An 8,350-nucleotide genomic window follows, 5' to 3' on the forward strand; every position below is an offset into this window, starting at 1 on the left:
AGTGCCATCACTCAACATGAACACTTGATGCCATTTCTTTCAATACTTATTTTAAGATTTCAGAGGCAACAGAAATGCCCTGGCAGCAGGGACTAATTTGGCCAGTGGAGGTGGGGGAGGTGGGATGGGACTTTCAACACTTCTTTTTTCTGTTTCAGAAACTCAAATGTCCACAAAAAAAAATTTTTTTTAACACATTAGGAGGTTTATTTGGGTAAATGGCCTGTAGTTGATTTTCTCCCAGAAAGGGGGAAGAAACAAGTGGGTAGACCTTTCTCTTTGGATAGAAGCTAGAAGGCAGGAAGTTTTGTGCAATGTCACTGTGAGCACTCCCAGCTATATTAGTGTCATTGGAACAATAAATTTGATATAGTCTGAAAAAAGAATAAAATCCATGCTTTTAAAAAAAGTCACAGGCTATTAAAGATCTAATGGCCTGGCTTCTGCCCAAATCTGTACCATCACCTAGTGCCATTCTGTTTTACTTCAGATGCTGGGACCATCCTGGGTCCTTTTCTGTTTCTTAAGCCAGCCAAGGTCTGACCTGCCTTTTAGTCTTTATATTTGCAGTTCTGTCTGTCTGGGCCATTTTGTTCCCAGTTTGACTGTCAGCTCATCCTTGAGGCATCAGGATGAGGGGATAAATGTTACTTCCTTAAAGTGGTCTTCCTAGGCCATCCTGTGTAAGGTAGCAATTCCATACTCTATCACATTGCCCTCTTTCACTTACCACAATATAGCTTCTTCTCTCCCATCCTCTAAATCTCCAGCCAAATGTCTCTTGAATTCAAGTTAATTTAGGATTATGCAGGAAAAGGGATTTTGGGGAATGTAGTTCTAGTTCAAGTAGGTTGACACAACAGAAATCTGCAAATCCAGCACTCTTCTAATTGGTTGGGAAAGGAGCAGATATTTATTGGATACCTTTGATGGGCCAGAGACCATGCTAGGTAATTTAAACATATTTTCACTTAATCCTCAGAACAGTTCTGTGACATAAATGGTACTCTTATCATTTTACTCTTCTTAGTTAATCTCTTACAGCTCTAAGAGGTTAAATAGCTTGCTGTATGTCATATATTTACTAAATGATAATCATCGGTATTTAAATCCAAGTCTTTCCAATTCCCAAGTCCATTCATTTCAATGACATAATCCCAGTTTTTAAATTCTTAGATAATTTTATTGTTATTTACATCATTTTGGTAGATTAATTTTGTCTTAAAAAAATAAGGCTGACAGTGACCATTAGGTTTTTATTTGTGTAAGTATTCAGTGGGGAGATGATGGCTTGAATTGCCCACTTAAGCCAAGATAACTATCTGGGGCAGAGGGTATCAATTATTTAATTTTAATTTTTCTCTCTACGAGTTATTTTATTGATTTACCATTAATTTTTTAACATTCAGAGCTTTTATTGCCTCTCTTGTTTTCCAGTTTTATTTAGGTAGAATTGACATACAGCACTGTATAAGTTTCAACTATACAGCATAATGACTTGGCTTATATATATTGTGAAATGATTACCACAATAAGTTTCATCAACATTGGGTCTTAATTTTAAATGAGCATAGGAATCACCCATAGAATGTGTGGTCCTTACAATACTATCCCAAGCTTATCTGAGCATTAGAATCACCTTGCTTATAAAAAGTACAGATTTCTACAGCAGGAGATTTGAATCATGAGGTTTACAAAGGAGTTGGGAAACTGCTTTTAAACAAATGTCCTAAGCAATTTGTATCATAGGACAACATTGGGAAAAACTGCCTTAGTTTCCACTTCAAGAACTTTTGATGGAGTGGCAGCTAACTTGATTTTGGAAGAAGGTTTCTGGAGTGTTAGTAAGAATGGCAGGGGTGCAAGATATGCTTTACAGATGTAACTAAATTTCATGACCAAATGTTACTTATACAACTAAATGTAAATGGAAATATGTGAGTACTTGAATAGTCAGGCTTGACACAGGAAAAAAATTCTCAGACATTTCAAAAGAGAAAATTACCTAGGAATTGGTAATAAGGGTGTTGGAAGGGCTGGAAAAACAATATAGGGAGGGGAAGTTGTGGCTACTCAAACAGGCATGGCTGGAGGAAAAAAGGGGAAATAGGGTGATCTGGAACCAGGAGACCACTGAGGCTCCTGCTTTGAAGTTGATCCCTGGGCTTAGCTACTCTGAGGCTTACTCACTGCTAAAAGTGGTGGTCTGGAGAGGGGAACAGGTGCAGAGGGAGTGAAGGAGTGAATGAGGGAGGGAGAGGGAGAGAGAGAGAGAGAGAGAGAGAAAATGAACACTGGCTTCTGTGTTCTTCAGTCTCTTCTAGTGCTTCCTGTTGGGTGAACATGACTGGAATTCAGCTGGGAAATGAGTGTGGGAATTGTAGTCTGCAGATATTCATTCCTCTACGATATGAAGCAAAGATATTAAAATTCTTAGTATCACTAATCATCAGGGAAATGCAAATCAAAGCCATAATCAGATATCACTTCACATCATAAGTCACTAGTCAGAATGGCTAGTATCCAAAAGACAAGAAATAACAAGTGTAGGGATGCCTAAGTGGCTCGGTTGATTAAGAATCTGACTCTTGGTTTTGGCTTAGGTTGTGATCTCAGGGTCATGAGATTGAGCCTTGTATTGGGCTCTGCGCTCAGAACAGATTCTGCTTGAGATTCTTTCCCTCTTCCTCCCCCCACTTTGCTCTTCCTCCTGCTCACACACTCTCTCATTCATATAAGTAAATAAACAAAATGTTAAAAAGAAAAACAAAACAAAAACAAACAAGTGTTGGTGAGGATATGGAGAAAAGGGGTCCCTCATGCATCATTGATGGGAATGCAAACTGGTGCAGCCACTGCGGAAAACAATATAGAGGTTCCTCAGAAAATTGAAAATAGAAATACCAGTATGATCCAGTAATTCCACTTCTGAGTCTTTACCTGAAGATAAAGAAAACACCAATTCAGAAAGATATATGCAACCTTATGTTTATTGCAGCATTATTTACAATAGCTAAGATATGGAAGTGAGACCTATTCATTGACGGTTGAATAGATAAAGATGTAGCTGGAATATTACTAATTCATTAAAAGAATGACATCTTGTCATTTACCACAATGTGGATTGACCTTGAGGGTGTTATGCTAAGTAAAATAAGCCAGACAGAGAAAGATATATGACTTCACTTTTTATGTGGAATCTAAAAAACAAAACAATTAACCAAAGAGAGAGAGGGAGAGAGGGAGAGAGAGAGAGACAGAGAAAGACTCATAAAGAACAAACTAGTGGTTGTCAAAGCGGCAGGGGAGGGGAAATGGGGGAAATGGGTGAGGGGATTAAGAGTTACAAACTTCCAGTTATAAAATAAATAAGCCACAATGATGAAAAGTACAGCATAGGGAATATAGTTAATAATTTTGTAATACACTTATCATGGTGAGCATTTCATATTATATAGAATTGTACACTTGAAACTAATTTAATATGCCAACTGCACCACAGTTAAAAAAATCCTCTCTAGCCCCTCAAAATTAGCTCTCGCCTATAAACAAAATATCATATTAGTTGAGCTTTTGTTTGTTTCTAAAAAATTTGGGTCTACTGTTCAACTCATGGACATTTAATATCTTAGTTCCTGCACATCTTTACAGGAAAGAGAAGGATCACAGATATGTGTAATATTCTATCCTATTTCTTCAGTAAACGAGTAACGATAGAAACACTTAGCAATAGCTTGGTGACCATCCTGAATTCTAAGAAACTTCAAGAATCAACTTGCAGCTGGGCAGGAGCTTTGATTAGAAACTGTTTCAAAGATGCTTTCCTTCACATCAGCATAAAGTTATTTTCTGGTTCTGCTACTAAGATTTTAAGAACTGTTTGAGCATAATTCTATAAAGAATTTTTTCCCCAGCTGGCCCTGGGTCAGTACTTTGCCTTTATATTTGCATGTGAGTGTTATAAAGGAGCTGAAAGGATCATTCATTGTATCATTTGTGTAAAAATGGGCATTAATATTGGAATCTCAAAGCTGTATGATTTACCAAAACTAGGAGAGATGGATGATTACAGACCTTCCTTGACTTAGGCAGTGGATTCCAGAGACTGTCCTCACCTGCACCCCCACTTTGCTGGCGTCTCTGTTTCAGTGATGAAAGGCTCGGAAATTTTAGTCTGTGTTGGGAATCTGAAGTGGATAAAGGGAAAAGGCGCTCCCAGGTAAGATCAGCCTTCCTAAGTGTCTTCCCTATCATTCTCTGGAAAAAAAAAAAAAAAAAAGGAAGAGAAAAACCATTTCATTAGGAAACATTTATATCAGGAAAACATAAAACATTTACTTATTATAAACTTATGAGAACAATGAGTCTTCATGAACACATACATATGAAATCAGCTGCTGGGTGCTCAGTGTGGGTCTACAAACTCAAAATCCAATTCATTTCTGAATTTTGTTTTGGCTGCAAATATTGAGAAAATTACAACTCACACAAATAAGTAGTTGCGAATAGTAGATTTTAAATGGCAGCTTTTGCAACTTAGAATGAGTTTCAATTAAACAGAAGTGAAAAGAGATTATTCTGAATTTACACACAAATCAATTGACACAGTAGCATGAGTCTATGTTTCAGCGACCTCCCAAATGTGTTAAAATTTGAGTTGTTTAAAAGCTAAACTTCAAATTATTTTTTAACTACAGTCATATCTTCACATAGTTAAAACATTAAATAGTAAAAATGCTTGTAATAAAATATAGTAGTTCCTTTCTCCAGCCCTCTTCACCCTGATTCCTTCTCACCAAATATAGCCACTTTCAACCACTTGAGCTATTTGAGTGTTTACCTTCACATCTCTCAATAATCTTGTCCATCTATTTCTTGAATAACCCGTTTGGAATGTTATCTGTCATCTTTCCTGTGTGTCCAATGAGGATTTTGTAAGTCCCTACTTTCTCCCGTCTCCTACACTTTTGTCACCCCTCATTCTCTTAATAGTACAAACTTTGGTTTAGTCAGTGTTAACATTATATGTCAAGTATGCTTCAATAATTAAAAAAAGAACTTAGTGTTTACACTGTAATGACAATATAAATACGGTTTGCTATTGACCAGATAGTCTACTATGATCGTTTCTGCTACAACTTAATTTTTCTTGAATTAATAGCTGTTTAACTTTTTTCATTTGTTTAGTTTACTGTGTGACTGTTATGGGCTGAATTATCGCCCCCTCCCCAAATTCATATGTTGAAGCCCTCATCCTCAGTACCATAGAATATGGCTGTGTTTGGAAATAGGGCCTTTAGAGAGATGATTAAGTAAAAATGAGGTCATTAAGGTAGGTCCTAATCCAATATGACTGGTGTCTATATAAAAAGAAATTAGGATACAGAGGGAAGACAATGTGAGGACACAGTGAGAAAGCAGGCATCAGTAAGCCAAGAAGAGGCCTTAGAAGAAACCAACCCTACTGACACCTTGATCTCAAACTTCTAGCCTCCAGAACTGAGAGAAAATAAATTTCTGTAGTTTTAAGTCATCCAAATGGTCCAACAAATTTACCAATAATTTTTTCCAAACCCTTAAGATTTCCAAGCGTTCTGTCAATTCCACTTCTCTTCCCCTCTTCTCCCACAGCCTCTGTCAGGGATGCCACAAGCTAATATAGAATTTGGGTGCTCAGCTCTCCTCTGAATGGCTGACTTGGAGAGTCAAGCATGGACAGGATTTCAGCCTCATTGATCTTCTGGGTGGAGTGCTTGTGGGTGGACACAACCTGTAGGACTGTACTCAGTGCCCTCCTGTCTCTCTTCCTGGCTCTAGTCTGTACTCTTGCTTTCCAGTCTGCGTCCTTTGTTTTCTGGATCCTGTGTTATCCTCTTTTTGGTTTACTCCTTCCTTTTACCAAAGCAAAATTTCTAGTAATTTTTAAGAACAGTATTTGAGAAAACAAATCTTGAAACTTTAAATATCTGAAAATGTCTTTATTGTACCTTCTAGCTCGACCAGTAGTTTGGTCAAGTAGAAATAATTTGAGATTAAGAATAATTTTTCCTGAACTTTTGAAGTTATTCGTCTACCACATTCTGTCACCTAGTGTTGAAAGCTCCAGGGTCTTTCTGATTGACCTGAATTGGTATGGATGAGGAATCATTTTGAGATCTATAGAGAAATCCACTTAAAAACAGTAGCTGGCATTTGTGCATATAAAATTATGCAGGAATAATGTATTTTACATTGTCCAATAATATATGTAAAAGCACTTAAACTCTGAAATGTTAGATATGAGAAATGTTCTTGTCACACCTTTGACCTTGACTGGAGGGGTGTTAGATAATATGGAAGAGAAAGATCATTTTGCTGATGTAGAATTCAGTTAATTTTAGGCTTGACTCAAATTTGGGACATTTTAAGAAAAAGATTTATTTATTTATTTGAGAGAGAGAGTGAGTCAGGAGAGATGGAGAGAATCCTGAAGCAGACTCCCTGCTGAGTGCAGAGCCTGATATGACCCGTGAGATTACAGCCTGAGCCGAAACCAAGAATTGGATGCTCAACTGACTGAGCCACCCAGGCGCCCCTGGCACAAAGAAATGGCCTTCTTTGTATGATGTCTAAGGAGGCTTCACACTGAAATAGGCCATAAAATTACTGTTTTGGGTAAAATGCATGTTCTGTGGCTACCTGGAAATTGTGTGGTCCAGAATTCACAAATCAACAAATTTCCATTGACCACTCTCATGTGACAGGTTCTGTGCTGGGTTCTGGGGATGGAGCAGTGAGCCAGACAGACCTGGCCTCTGCCCTCTTGGTGTCTGTTCTGAGTGGGGGAGATGGAGATTAACAAATTAGAATACATTAAGCTGTTGCTTAACGTGAGATGAGTTTTATAACAGAGTGCAAGGGGCAATAGGAAGGTGTGGGGTGAGGGCAATCAGACCCTAATCCAGGGAGCATATGAGTCAGGTCACTAGGGGAGGTGAGGTTCAGGCAAGAGTAAAGAATGGGTGGGATGAGGCATGTGGAATGCCTAGAAGGGAAGAGAGCTCCAGACCGAGTAGTGTCAGCTGGGCATGGGGGAAAAGTGGTATTTTAGGGACCTAAACAGTGGCTGTACCATGTGGGACAAGAGCTGGCGGAACAAAGCTGAGGAGTTCAGCAGGATTTCAACCACGGAGAGATTGGGTCTTGATCCTGATAGCAGCAGGAAGTCATGGCAAAGTTTTGTGAAGGGGAAATGACATGATTGGATTTGCCTTTCAAAAAGAATACTTTGAATGAATAGTGGAAAGTGTGGAAGCAGGCAACCAGCTTGTAGCATTCAGGGGAGAGATGAGGTGGCCTGAATATGTGCTGGTGGGGTCAGAAGGAAGTGGGAAGATTCTGGAGATACAGGAAAATAAAATTGACTAAATGCCATTTTGTTTTCCTGAGTGTTTTCTATAGGGGGTGAGTGGGCGAGACTTGCAGAAGGAGATAGGACAGGGATGGTGGGACAGTGGCCAGGCAGAGGGAATCACTGGAGTCACACAGTTCCCTTAGGTCAAGGCCTGTAGGATTCCCCACCCAGGCAAATGGAAGAATCAGGAAGTTTCGTGTCAAAGGCCCAAGGTTGAACAAGTTTCTGATGCCTGGGTAGACAGCCCTGGGGTGGAGAGGTAGAGTGTCAGGAGTTCAGGTGATTGGCAAGAAAATCAGCCACAGGCTACTCAGAAGCATGTGGTAGCCTTAGTGCTGATTCATGATTCTGACTTAGCAGGGCTGTCTGAGCTCTCTGGGAAAGGAGGAATGCCCCATAGGGTGCTGGTCTTCTACTGAGGACAGGCCACAGTAGGCAAGTAAAGACTCCCAACTGTTTTTCCAGTTATGCCCTCAGGATGCAGATGTGGGTGGTGGGTCAGACATGGCTCTTCAGAGGTGACTCTGGTGTGCCAGTATGATAAAAAAAGCAGTGTTTCCCAAAGCATAGTTCTGTGCATACTATTCAGAAGAAGGGGACATAGTATATATCCCATTGCTCAAACGTATTTGTTCACAGAACACTTTTCTCATGGAAAACCTACCAGAATGGGAAGTAATTTCTGTAGAACTCACTTTGAGAAATGTGCAATTGGTTCATAACCATCATGGAGCTATGTATGAATTTTGAAGCAACTGTGGGATAAGGTGCAGCCAACCCCATTCTGGGAGGTCAGAGAAGATGGCTTTTCAACTGCAACTTGAGAAGTGTGTTGGAGTCTGCTGGATGGACAAGCAGAAGCTGGGGGAAGTTTGGGAAAGGGTAAAGTGTGCTCCAGTTGCCATGATTGGCTCAGAGAGATGAGCACGCTCACTCATCACATAGGATTTTAACCGG

The sequence above is a fragment of the Canis lupus genome, chromosome 23 (assembly GCF_003254725.2).
Source record: "Canis lupus dingo isolate Sandy chromosome 23, ASM325472v2, whole genome shotgun sequence".
Classification (NCBI taxonomy): Eukaryota; Metazoa; Chordata; class Mammalia; order Carnivora; family Canidae; genus Canis; species Canis lupus.